Source organism: Narcine bancroftii, chromosome 2 (assembly GCF_036971445.1).
Source record: "Narcine bancroftii isolate sNarBan1 chromosome 2, sNarBan1.hap1, whole genome shotgun sequence".
Classification (NCBI taxonomy): Eukaryota; Metazoa; Chordata; class Chondrichthyes; order Torpediniformes; family Narcinidae; genus Narcine; species Narcine bancroftii.
Window position 1 is genome coordinate 150,488,469 of NC_091470.1, and position 12,141 is coordinate 150,500,609.

The 12,141-nt window shown below is 36.5% G+C and overlaps 1 protein-coding gene across 10 annotated transcripts in view; it reads left to right on the forward strand.

Annotated features, from left to right (window-relative positions):
- prkcz (protein kinase C, zeta) overlaps positions 1–12,141 on the forward strand; it is a 279,023-nt gene that overhangs the window by 250,627 nt on the left and 16,255 nt on the right. The window contains exon 17 of one of the 10 annotated variants that reach the window (XR_011351707.1): positions 11,026–11,113. The exons of 8 other annotated variants lie outside the window; for them this stretch is intronic. The gene's annotated coding sequence lies outside the window, so the exon portion shown is untranslated. Of the gene's footprint in view, positions 1–11,025; positions 11,114–12,141 lie in introns of those variants that run through there. One more of the 10 variants, XR_011351706.1, reaches the window with a different exon arrangement.

Here is a 12,141-nt window from a genome sequence, read left to right on the forward strand (position 1 = left end):
CTCGCGTAGACATAAAACATACTCAAGGATAGACCTATTCCTGTTATCAGCCCACATTCAAGGGAGAGTTAGGAAAACGGAATATAAAGCTAGACTATTATCGGACCACACACCCCTGTTATTGGCAATAGAGCTAGAGGACATCCCTCCAAGAATGTATAGATGGAGATTAAACCCCATGCTACTTAAAAAACAGGATTTTAGAGAATTTATTGAAAAACAATTAAAAATGTACTTTGAAGTAAATACGGAAACAGTGGAAGATAAGTTTATACTATGGGACGCAATGAAAGCATTCATTAGAGGACAAATAATAAGTTATGCAACCAAGATGAAGAAGGACTATAATCAGGAAACAGAGCAGTTGGAAAGGGAAATAATAAACATAGAAAAAAAATTAGCAATAAAGGAAGATACAACCAAAAGAAGAGAATTGGCGGATAAAAAAATAAAATATGAAACATTACAAACATATAAGGTGGAGAAGAATATAATGAAGACAAAACAGAAATATTATGAACTAGGTGAAAAAACACACAAAATCTTAGCATGGCAGCTTAAGACAGAGCAAACTAAGAAAATGGTATTGGCAACAAGGAAAAAAGACAAACAAATTACATATAATCCAAAAGAAATTAAGGAAAACTTCAGAGAATTCTATGAACAATTATACCGAACTGAAAACGAAGGGAAAGAAGGGAAAATAGATGAATTTTTGACTAAAATTGAACTACCAAAACTACAAATAGAGGAACAAAATAAATTAACAGAACCATTTGGAACAGTAGAAATACAAGAGATAATAAAAAATTTACCAAATAATAAGACACCAGGAGAGGATGGACTCCCAATAGAATTCTACAAAACATTTAAAGATCTAATAATACCGCCCCTCCTGGATGTAATCAACCAGATTGATGAGACACAAAACTTACCAGATTCATGTAAAACAGCAATAATTACAGTGATACTAAAACAAGGGAAAGATCCACTCTCACCAGCGTCATATAGACCAATATCTCTGCTAAACACAGATTATAAGATAATAGCTAAACTATTAGCAAACAGATTAGCAGAACAGGTACCGAAAATGGTAAATTTAGACCAAACTGGATTTATCAAAAAAAGACTCACAACAGACAATATTTGTAAATTTATTAACTTAATTCATGCAGTAGAAGGAAATAAAGCACCGGCAGTAGCAGTTGCTTTAGACGCAGAGAAGGCCTTCGACAGAGTAGAATGGAATTATTTGTTCAAAGTATTGCAAAAATTCAGTTTACCGGAGAAGTATATTAATTGGATTAAAGCATTATATGAGGGACCGTTAGCGAAAGTGACAGTAAATGGACATGTATCAAAGCAATTTAACTTAAGCAGGTCAACGCGGCAGGGATGCCCACTATCACCATTATTGTTTGCGCTAGCTATAGAACCACTAGCAGAATCGATAAGAATAGATAATAATATAAAAGGAATAAAAATAAAAGACAGGGAATATAAAATCAGTCTATTTGCGGATGATGTGATAGTGTACTTAACAGAACCAGAACTATCAATAAAAGAACTATATAAGAAATTGAAGGAATATGGAGAAGTGTCGGGATACAAGATAAACGTAAATAAAAGTGAAGCAATGCCTATGAATAACGCGCATTTCTCAAAATTTAAGGAGGAATCCCCATTCAGATGGCAAATGCAGGCAATAAGATACCTAGGTGTGCAAATAAACAAAAATCTAGGCCAATTATATAAACTCAATTACAATCCACTAATGAAAAAATTACAGGACGATTTAGAGCATTGGAAAGAGCTACCACTAACACTGATAGGAAGGATAAACTGTATTAAAATGAACATTTTTCCAAGGATACTATACTTATTTCAGGCATTGCCAATACAACTGACAGAAAAATTCTTCAAAGAGTTAAAGAAAATAATAAGGAGATTTTTATGGAGAGGGGGGAAACCGAGGATAGCACTAGATAAATTAACAGAATGGTATAAACAAGGAGGCTTACAATTGCCAAACTTCAAAAATTATTATAGAGCCGCACAATTAAGGTACCTATCAGATTTTTATCAAACAAGGGAAAAACCAGACTGGACGAGACTAGAATTAGATAAAATAGGGGAAAAGATACCTGAACACATATTATATAAATGGGACGAAAAATTGGTACAACATAGAACTTCTCCAGTATTACACCATCTCCTCAATATATGGAAGAAGATTCATGTAGAAAGAAATAAAATAAATTATCAAATACCAAAACTAATATTGACGCAAAATAAGCTACTCCCTTTTACAATAGACAACCTTTCCTTTAGAAAATGGGAAAAAAAAGGGATTAAAAGAATAGAAAATTGTTTTTCAGGAATTAGATTCTTATCCTTTGAACAAATGAGAGATAAGTACAATATAACTGGAGATACAGCGCTGGCATATTACCAACTGAGAGCCTACTTGAAAGATAAATTAGGAAGCAATTTGAGTTTACCAGAGGGAAGTAACCTTGAATATGTGATTACAGATACAATGTTAATCAAAAGATTTATAACAAATATGTATATCAAACTGCAAGAAAAGGAGAATGAGGAAACAAATGGTAAAACTAAACAAAAATGGGAACAAGATTTAAATATAAAGATAAAAAAGGAAACATGGGAGAAATTATGTTCTGGAACGATGAGAAATACAATAAATACGAGGCTGCGTATGATACAATATAATTGGTTACACAGACTATACATTACACCGCAAAAGTTAAATAAATGGGACCCAACAGTATCTGATAGATGTTTTCGATGTAAAAAAGAAATGAAACAACAATTCATGCAATCTGGACATGTGAGAGAGTAGAAAAATTTTGGGATGATCTCAATCAGATATTAAATAAAATAACAGAAAACAATATACCAAAGAATCCAGAGATCTTTCTCCTAAGTAACATAAAAAATAAAGAATTTGGAATTGACTTGGAAGATGCACAAAAAAGATTTGTCAAGATAGCCCTGGCCGTAGCAAAAAAATGTATTATGTCAACCTGGAAATTGGAAGGTAATTTGAAAATACAACAATGGTATATAGAAATGAATAAATGTATTCCATTAGAAAAAATAACATATAGTTTAAGAAATAATATTGAAATATTCGAACAAGTATGGGAGCCTTACATTAAATACAATAGCGAAAACCTACCGGGAACAAACATTACCTAAGTTGATGGAAGGAGAAGAAAAGAAAAGAATGGACTCAGTAGAATTTCTGGTGTATTTTTGTTGAATGACAACATTGTCTGACTGAATTAATGCAACCTAGATTGTATACCTAAAATGGATGAGGGGGGGGGGTGGGGGGGTGGCTTGGGAGGAGGGAGGGTGGGGGAGAAAAAGTCACTGTAAATGTGTGGAAAAGAAAAAGTGTATATCATGGCTATTGTGATTTATGGTGTGAAAAAAAAAAGAAAGAAGAGGGTAAAAAGAAAACAAGGAAACAACAGATGGTCAACCCAGAGGAAGAAGAAGAACAAAGAAATGGAAGAAGAAGAGAAAGGCAAGACAATGGATATATCTTTTTTTAAAGAATATATGGAATCAGTGAAAGAATGGCAATTACAAGAATTTAATGAGATAAAAAGAAGAATTAAGAATGCAGAAGAAAAAATGAATAAAATAGAAATGGCCATATCAGAGATAGGAAAAAGAGTGGAGAATGTGGAAGAACGAGAAATAATCATAGAAATGGAAGTAGAGGACTTAAAAGAGAAATTAGAAGAATCTAATAAAAAAGTTAAAGAGACACATGAGCTGTTAGCTCAGAAGATAGATATAATAGAAAACTATAATAGAAGAAATAATATAAAGATAGTGGGCCTTAAGGAAGATGAAGAAGGCAAGAATATGAGAGAATTTATAAAAGATTGGATCCCCAGGGTCCTAGGAAGACCAGAATTACAGGAAGAAATGGAAATAGAGAGGGCACATAGAACATTAGCCCCGAAACCACAACCGCAGCAAAAACCAAGATCCATTTTAGTAAAATTTTTAAGATATTTTTCTTTCTTTGGCTTGGCTTCGCGGACGAAGATTTATGGAGGGGGTAAAAAGTCCACGTCAGCTGCAGGCTCGTTTGTGGCTGACAAGTCCGATGCGGGACAGGCAGACACGATTGCAGCGGTTACAAGGGAAAATTGGTTGGTTGGGGTTGGGTGTTAGGTTTTTCCTCCTTTGCCTTTTGTCAGTGAGGTGGGCTCTGCGGTCTTCTTCAAAGGAGGTTGCTGCCCGCCAAACTGTGAGGCGCCAAGATGCACGGTTTGAGGCGTTATCAGCCCACTGGCGGTGGTCAATGTGGCAGGCACCAAGAGATTTCTTTAGGCAGTCCTTGTACCTTTTCTTTGGTGCACCTCTGTCACGGTGGCCAGTGGAGAGCTCGCCATATACAACAAGAGAAAATATATGGAGAAAATCAGAGAAGACAAAAAGCCACTGGAATGCAAAGGTCCAAAAAAATTTTTCTATCCAGGCATAAGTTTTGAACTCCTGAAGAAGAGGAAGGAGTTCAATACAGCAAAAACGATCTTATGGAAAAAAGGATATAAATTTATGTTAAAGTACCCAGCGGTACTTAAAATAGTTATTCCAGGGCAACAAAACAGACTTTTCTCGGATCCAGAGGAAGCACGAAAATTTGCAGAACAACTACAAAACAAGCAGAGAGATGAAGACATGTAATGAGCGTAAAAATGACCACGAACTATATGTATGTGTGTATGTATACATGAGTGTATCCGTATTTAGAGGAAAATATATAGAGTATAGATAAGAATTAATAAGGGAATGAAATGGAATAGAGGGAATAAGAAGGGAATTAAAAGAGTGACCTTTGTTATATATGAAAATTGAAATCTTTTCCGGGGGGGGCTGGGTGGGGAGGAGTTACGGTCACTGCAAAATCAGTTGACGCTTGCGAGTGAATTCGCAAATCCAAATGGAGAGGGGAGATGTGGTTCCCCGGCAAGGGATAAAGGGCAACTCAGGAGGGGGAGGGGAGAATGGGGTTAAAGAAGTTTTAAGTAGGAAAATAAGGAAAATGTTTGATGTTTTAGAAATGTTGTCTTATAAAGTGTTCAAAACAAGAAAGCAGAAATGGATAAGAAGGAAAGGTGATGATAGAGAAACGGAAAGGGAAGATAAACAAAGTATGAAATGGCTACATTGAACTATATGACTTTAAATATTAACGGAATACATAACCAAATCAAAAGGAAGACTCTGCTAAATTTACTGAAAAAATAAAAAATTGATATAGCATTTGTGCAAGAAACACATTTAGCTGAATTGGAGCACAAGAAATTAAAGAGAGATTGGGTAGGACATATAACAGCAGCGTCGTATAATTCAAAAGCAAGAAGAGTAGCTATATTAATCAGTAAAAATATACCAATTAAAATAGAAGAAGAAATAATAGATCCAGCAGGGAGATATGTAATGATAAAATGTAAGATATATTCGATGTTTTGGAATCTACTCAATGTATATTCACCTAATGAAGAAGATCAAAAGTTTATGCAAGATATTTTTTTGAAGATAGCAGATACGCAAGGGAACATATTAATAGGAGGGGATTTCAACCTTAATTTGGATTCAAATATGGACAAAACTGGGAAAAAAATTAACAGAAAGAACAAAGTAACCAAATTTATAATTAAATCGATGCAAGAAATGCAACTTTTGGATATATGGAGTAAACAACACCCAAAGGAAAAGGAATATTCATATTATTCGGGTAGACATAAAACATACTCAAGAATAGACCTATTTCTGTTATCAGCTCGTATGCAAGATAGAGTAAGAAAAACAGAATATAAAGCTAGAATATTATCGGACCATTCACCCTTGATATTGACAATAGAGTTAGAGGACATCACTCCAAGAATGTATAGATGGAGATCGGGTCTAGATCTTCCCAAAATTTTTCTACTTTCTCACATGTCCAGATTGCATGAATTGTTGTTCCCATTTCTTTTTTACAACGAAAACATCTGTCAGATACTGTTGGGTACCATTTATTTAATTTTTGAGGTGTAATGTATAGCCTGTGTATCCAGTTATATTGTATCATACGTATCCTCGTATTTATTGTATTTCTCATCGTTCCAGAGCATAACTTCTCCCATGTTTCCTTTTTTATCTTTATATTTAAATCTTGTTCCCATTTTTGTTTAGTTTTACCATTTGTTTCCTCATTCTCCTTTTCTTGCAGTTTAATATACATATTTGTTATAAATCTTTTGATTGTCATTGTATCTGTAATCACATATTCAAAGTTACTTCCCTCTGGTAACTTAAAAGGCAGGATTTTAGAGAATTCATTGAAAGATAAGTTTATACTATGGGATGCAATGAAAGTGTTCATTAGAGGGCAAATAATAAATTATGTAACCAAGATGAAGAAGGACTACAATCAGGAAACAGAGCAGTTGGAAAGGGAAATAGTAAATATAGAAAAAGAATTAGCAATGAAGGAAGATACAACTAAAAGAAGAGAATTGGCAGATAAAAAAATAAAATATGAAACACTACAAACATATAAGGAGGAGAAGAACATAATGAAGACAAAACAGAAATATTATGAACATGGGGAAAAAACGCATAAAATTCTAGCATGGCAGCTTAAGACAGAACAAGCTAAGAAAATGGTATTGGCATCAAGGAAAAAAGACAAACAAATCACATCTAATCCAACGGAGATTAATGAAAACTTTAGAGAATTCTATGAACAATTATACCAAACTGAAAACAAAGGGAAAGAAGGCAAAATAGATGAATTTTTAACTAAAATTGAACTACCAAAATTACAAATAGAGGAACAAAATAAATTAACAGAACCATTTGAAATAGTAGAAATACAAGAGATAATAAAAAAACTACCAAATAATAAAACACCAGGAGAGGATGGATTCCCAATAGAATTCTATAAAACATTTAAAGATTTATTAATTCCCCCCCTCCTGGAAGTAATCGACCAGATTGACAAAACACAAAGCTTACCAGATTCATGTAAAACAGCATTACAGTAATACCAAAACAAGGGAAAAATCCACGCGCACCAGCGTCATATAGACCAATATCATTACTTAACACAGATTATAAGATAATAGCTAAACTATTAGCAAACAGATTAGCAGATTATGTACCTAAAATGGTAAATCTAGACCAAACTGGATTTATTAAAAAAAGACAGACAACAGACAATATTTGTAAATTTATTAACTTAATTCATGCAGTAGAAGGGAGTAAAGCGCCAACAGTAGCAGTTGCTTTAGACGCAGAGAAGGCCTTTGATAGAGTAGATTTGTTAAGATAGCTCTAGCTGTAGCAAAAAAATGTATTATGTCAACCTGGAAATTGGAAGATAATTTGAGAATACAACAATGGTATGTAGAAATGAATAAATGTATTCCATTAGAAAAAATAACATATAATTTAAGAAACAGATCAGTGCAGGCTACACTAATTTAAATGTACACAATTACATTTAGCATACCCAGATCCTCTCTGATCTGAAATACATGTATGCAAAGGCATTGCTCCTTCCCACATCCTCTCCTCTCCTTACCTCTGCCCTCCTTACATCCTGATATAGCTGCGCAATGCGTTGATGAGACTATACTTGCAGTATGATGTGCAGCTCTAGTCACCTGCCTATAGGAAGATATCAATAAGTTGCGAGAGGTGCAGAAGAGATTCACCAGGATGTTGCTGGGACTGGAGGCTTGGAGTAATAGGGAGAGATTGGATAGACTAGTCTTTGTTCCCTGGAGTGTACAAGGCTGAGGGGTGACCTTAAAGAGGTATATAAAAACCGTTAGCACATTTGTGTATTAGTGCTTGTTGGGTTCCTCATCCACCATTTATTTTAAATTTAGACATCCAGTACAATAACAGGCTATTTCGGCCCATGAGTCCGTGCCACCCAATTTACACCCAATGAACCTACACCCCCGGTATCTTTCGAACGGTGGGAGGAAACCTGAGCCCCCAGGGAAAACCCACGCAGACACAGGGAGGAGGTACAAACTCATTATAGACAGCACCCGGTCCCCATCACTGGTGCTGTAAAGGTGTTGCGCTAACAGCTACGCCGACTGTACCACCCTATTTATTTCCCCTACTGCCAACACAGAGTGATTGTGATGTCACCAGCTGCAAGATGCATTGCATTCAGGCTTCTTCTCCAGCACCTCCTAGCCTGTGACCTCTACCTCCAGGAATGACAAAAGGCACTAATGCATGGGAGGACCCACCATGTGCAGATCCCCCTCCAACTTTGTTCATCTCAAAGTGGAAACCTAGAATTATTCTTTCATTATTGTTGGAACTCCCTCACCAACTGCAGAAACTCTCCAGCCCTCAAGTAAGAGCTCACACAATGTTTAAAAAACAATTTGGTTTGGGCAATAAATGCTGACCTTGCTGACAACCTTATCTCACATAATGAATTGTTTCAGAAGAAGAACATCCAAGATGATCCAGATTCTAGAAAATTTTTAGCCCATCCGTGTTTAGCCTGTGGAAAGTAATGAATCTCTGTCAATGTTGACCTAAAAATCATACCCTTGATAGATTCCCCATCAGTGAATATGAGATTGGATTATGGCTGCTGAGAGTAGGATCCATGGGCACAAACTTCCCACGTTTGCCTCTAGTTAGCCATAATTCCATTTTATGTACTAGGTGGGGCCACCATAGAAATGCCCACAGTGAAGAGATGATGAATGCAGGAATGGGACTAAGGCCCTACCAATATATCAGTGAAAAGTGGCCTCATCTTTTGAAGTGATTTGAAGTGCTATGAACGTGGGCCAAAGAGTGTAAATGTAGGATTACACCAATGAGTAGATTAAGTTGAACATTTCAGTATTGCCCAAGACCAGTGGTGCTACTAAAAATTCATTATTCTGAACCCAAGCCAAGTCAAGCAGGGAGAGGACTGCAATGCAGAGGGTCCAGTAGACAACCAAAGAAAATGGCCAAGAGTGAGGATTCATAAGCAAGATTGTGGCCAATGTTTCAAGGAACTTACTGTCATATTAAGCCTTGATTATACTAGCATGAGACGAGTGTGGAACCTCTAGTTCAGGAGCAGGATTAAAACAGTAAAACCCCCGTTATCTGGAATTCAAGCAAACGGCAGCCTCAAGCAACCAGAAAATAACTAGGTAAAAAATATGGTTTTAAAATTGGCGTTCTTTGCCGTTATTTACCAATCATGCAATGTGCAATATCAGGCAACTGGAAAATCTGGGATCTACCAATCCCTATAGGTGCCGGATACCAGGAATTTTGCTGTAGGTTATAAGATTGTAAAACTGTGGGATAGATCAGTGGGTTGAAATTAGGATATTATCCTGGGAAGTCTTTGTGGTAAATTGAGGATATAATCTGTAAAGAGATGGTGGGAGTAAACGTTTAGATTTGCCTGAACATTATCTCCATCCACTGCGACACTTGTGAAGAGCTGGTTGTCCTGGCAGTGTCTTAATGATGGTTTTTCCTGGAACAATGCTGGCAGTTTTTCGGAAGGAATGATATCATCCAGGATAGTGGTGGTGGTGGTGGTGTGAAATTCATATCAGGTGTGTATTGTTACAAGATCAAACCAGCAACAACAAAGAAGGCATATCACACAGGAGTAAAGGTGAACAATTACTTTATTAACAAAAAATCACTTTCAAACTTTAATTCAAAATCCACCCCTTTTATAACAATGCCCACTGGTTACTATGTAAATTTCTATAACAGTGTAAAACTAATAAATTCCCTAGCCTAAATATAACATATGTAATTAAAGTCTAAGTTATATTTCCAACCAGCCCACAGAAAAACATAGTCATAAAACAAACACAAAACACACAAGACTCACAAAATTTCAATCTCAACTGAAGCAAAGATCATAAACAAAATTCAGTTTGTTTGGTAAACTGAAGCCAAAAGATCTTTGAGAGAGAGAGAGAGCACAAAATTTAAAGTTGTCTTCTTGTGTTGCTTGCAGAGAGAGGAACCACTGGCTTGGTCCGGATCCTTCTGGCTGCCTTCGGAATGTTCATCCCTTTTAAAATGCCCAACATTCTAAACTGTTCTCCAGACCATGACTCCTGCTCTGGGCCTTCTTCCACTCCACAGCACCACCTAGTGGTGGTTTATCATCCAAGTCCAGGAATTTTTAAGATCATTTTCTGCACATGCTCACTCCGTCTCCCACTTTCTCAGCAGTCCACCTTCACTTTGGCTCTCTAAGGCAAACTGTCACTTTTTAACATAAAACCAAACAACACATAGGCCAATGCACAACACAGAACACTGTAACAGTATAAGTAAAAATTATAAGCAGCTAAAAATGATTATTACCATATTTTACTTCAGGAAAAGTTGGTGTTCAATTGCATAATGCTTAAAAAAATTATGTGACCAAATTTCTAGGCACTGGTTCCCTTTGAGTGCCCCATGATGTTTCCAAGAAAAACAAGACCCAGTTTCAGTGCAACTCTCCAAACAATCACTGCATGATGAATAACATGATTCCATTATGTCCTGCTCATTAAATGTTATTTCAAGCCTGAAACTGTTGGGTTGATTTTGTGAACTATCCAATTCACACATAATTTGCATTTTCTGTACATTAAGCAATAAAATTTCTCCGTCTTCAAAACCCAAGCAGTACCCAAAAGAATTTCAGCCTGCTGTTATAATAATGCTTGTCTTTCTAAAGTAATCCCATTTGGTAGCAAAATATTTTGGAGCTCTCCAGATGAAAAAGGTTGTTATTTTCATGCAAAGATGAAGAATTTCGAATGTTATTGTCATATATGATTTTTCTTCCATAAGATAATATCATCTCTGCCTAATTTTATTTGTTTTTGAAGGATGTCAGGCTCCATTATCTTTGGTACTCTACTTTCCATTTCCATCCATTCTTAAATAACAGGCTTCCAACTGAACCATTTTATTCCTCTTTTCTAGAATCTAGAGATTTAAGGTGAACATCATTGATGCATCCATCAACCCCTTTAGAACTAAATTCAAAAATAAATTAATTACAAAAAAAAAGGTGAGCCTATTTATGCAATGCAAATAATTTCAGATTGTAAAATTCCTGGTAGTGGCATTCTTTATTGTGGGGCCTTGCTGGTTTGTTCAAATGCAAGAATAAATCAGTGAAGTTGTGAGATTGGAAGCTTGAGAATGCCCTCAAGGACTGGGAGTTAGGTGTGATCCTGCACAGTTTTCAAGTGAGCCCGTCAAGTTGAATGTGTGAGTGGGGTTAGCAAGTAACCGAGGTGACTCAAAAAATGTATGACAATTGCATTTATTTTGGTCCCCCTTATACTCCTCCTGCTTTGCTTCCTCAGCTCTCTGAACATATTATAGATGCCAGTGTTCTGGTGCCACAGAATCCCATTTATATTCATCGTTAGACCATTCTTCCTTAGTTATTGACCAGAAGCTGACCACAAGAAGACTATGAACCATGAGAAAATAAAGTAGATCTGCACTTTAAATGCAGTCAATGGTGGGAACGCTGCTGCGAATACAAACTGAAATGTATTGAGTTAAAGGCATCTAGGGTGTGCTTTATTTGATGTGTCGCCTCAAACCGTGCATCTTGGCACCTCACAGTTTGGCGGGCAGCAACCTCCTTTGAAGAAGACCGCAGATCCCACCTCACTGACAAAAGGAAAAACCCAACACCCAACCCCAACCAACCAATTTTCCCCTGCAGCCGCTGCAACCGTGTCTGCCTGTCCCGCATCGGACTTGTCAGCCACAAACGAGCCTGCAGCTGACGTGGACTTTTACCCCCTCCATAAATCTTCGTCCGCGAAGCCAAGCCAAAGAAGAAATTAAAAACAATGGAATCCACTCAGTGAAGCAAATCGTGAAATCTAAGAGCTGGTACATCAGTGGGAGAGTAGGGAAAACAATATGCTGAGTCCTCTGAGAAAGATATGGACCAGTACCTTTGAAAGCCCGCTAGTTAGAATTCACGGCCACAACGTTCCTGCAAAGATGAACGATAAGGATGGTGAGGTTCAGGAATCTTGACGCGGGATATTGAAAGTTTAGTCAGAAATAAAA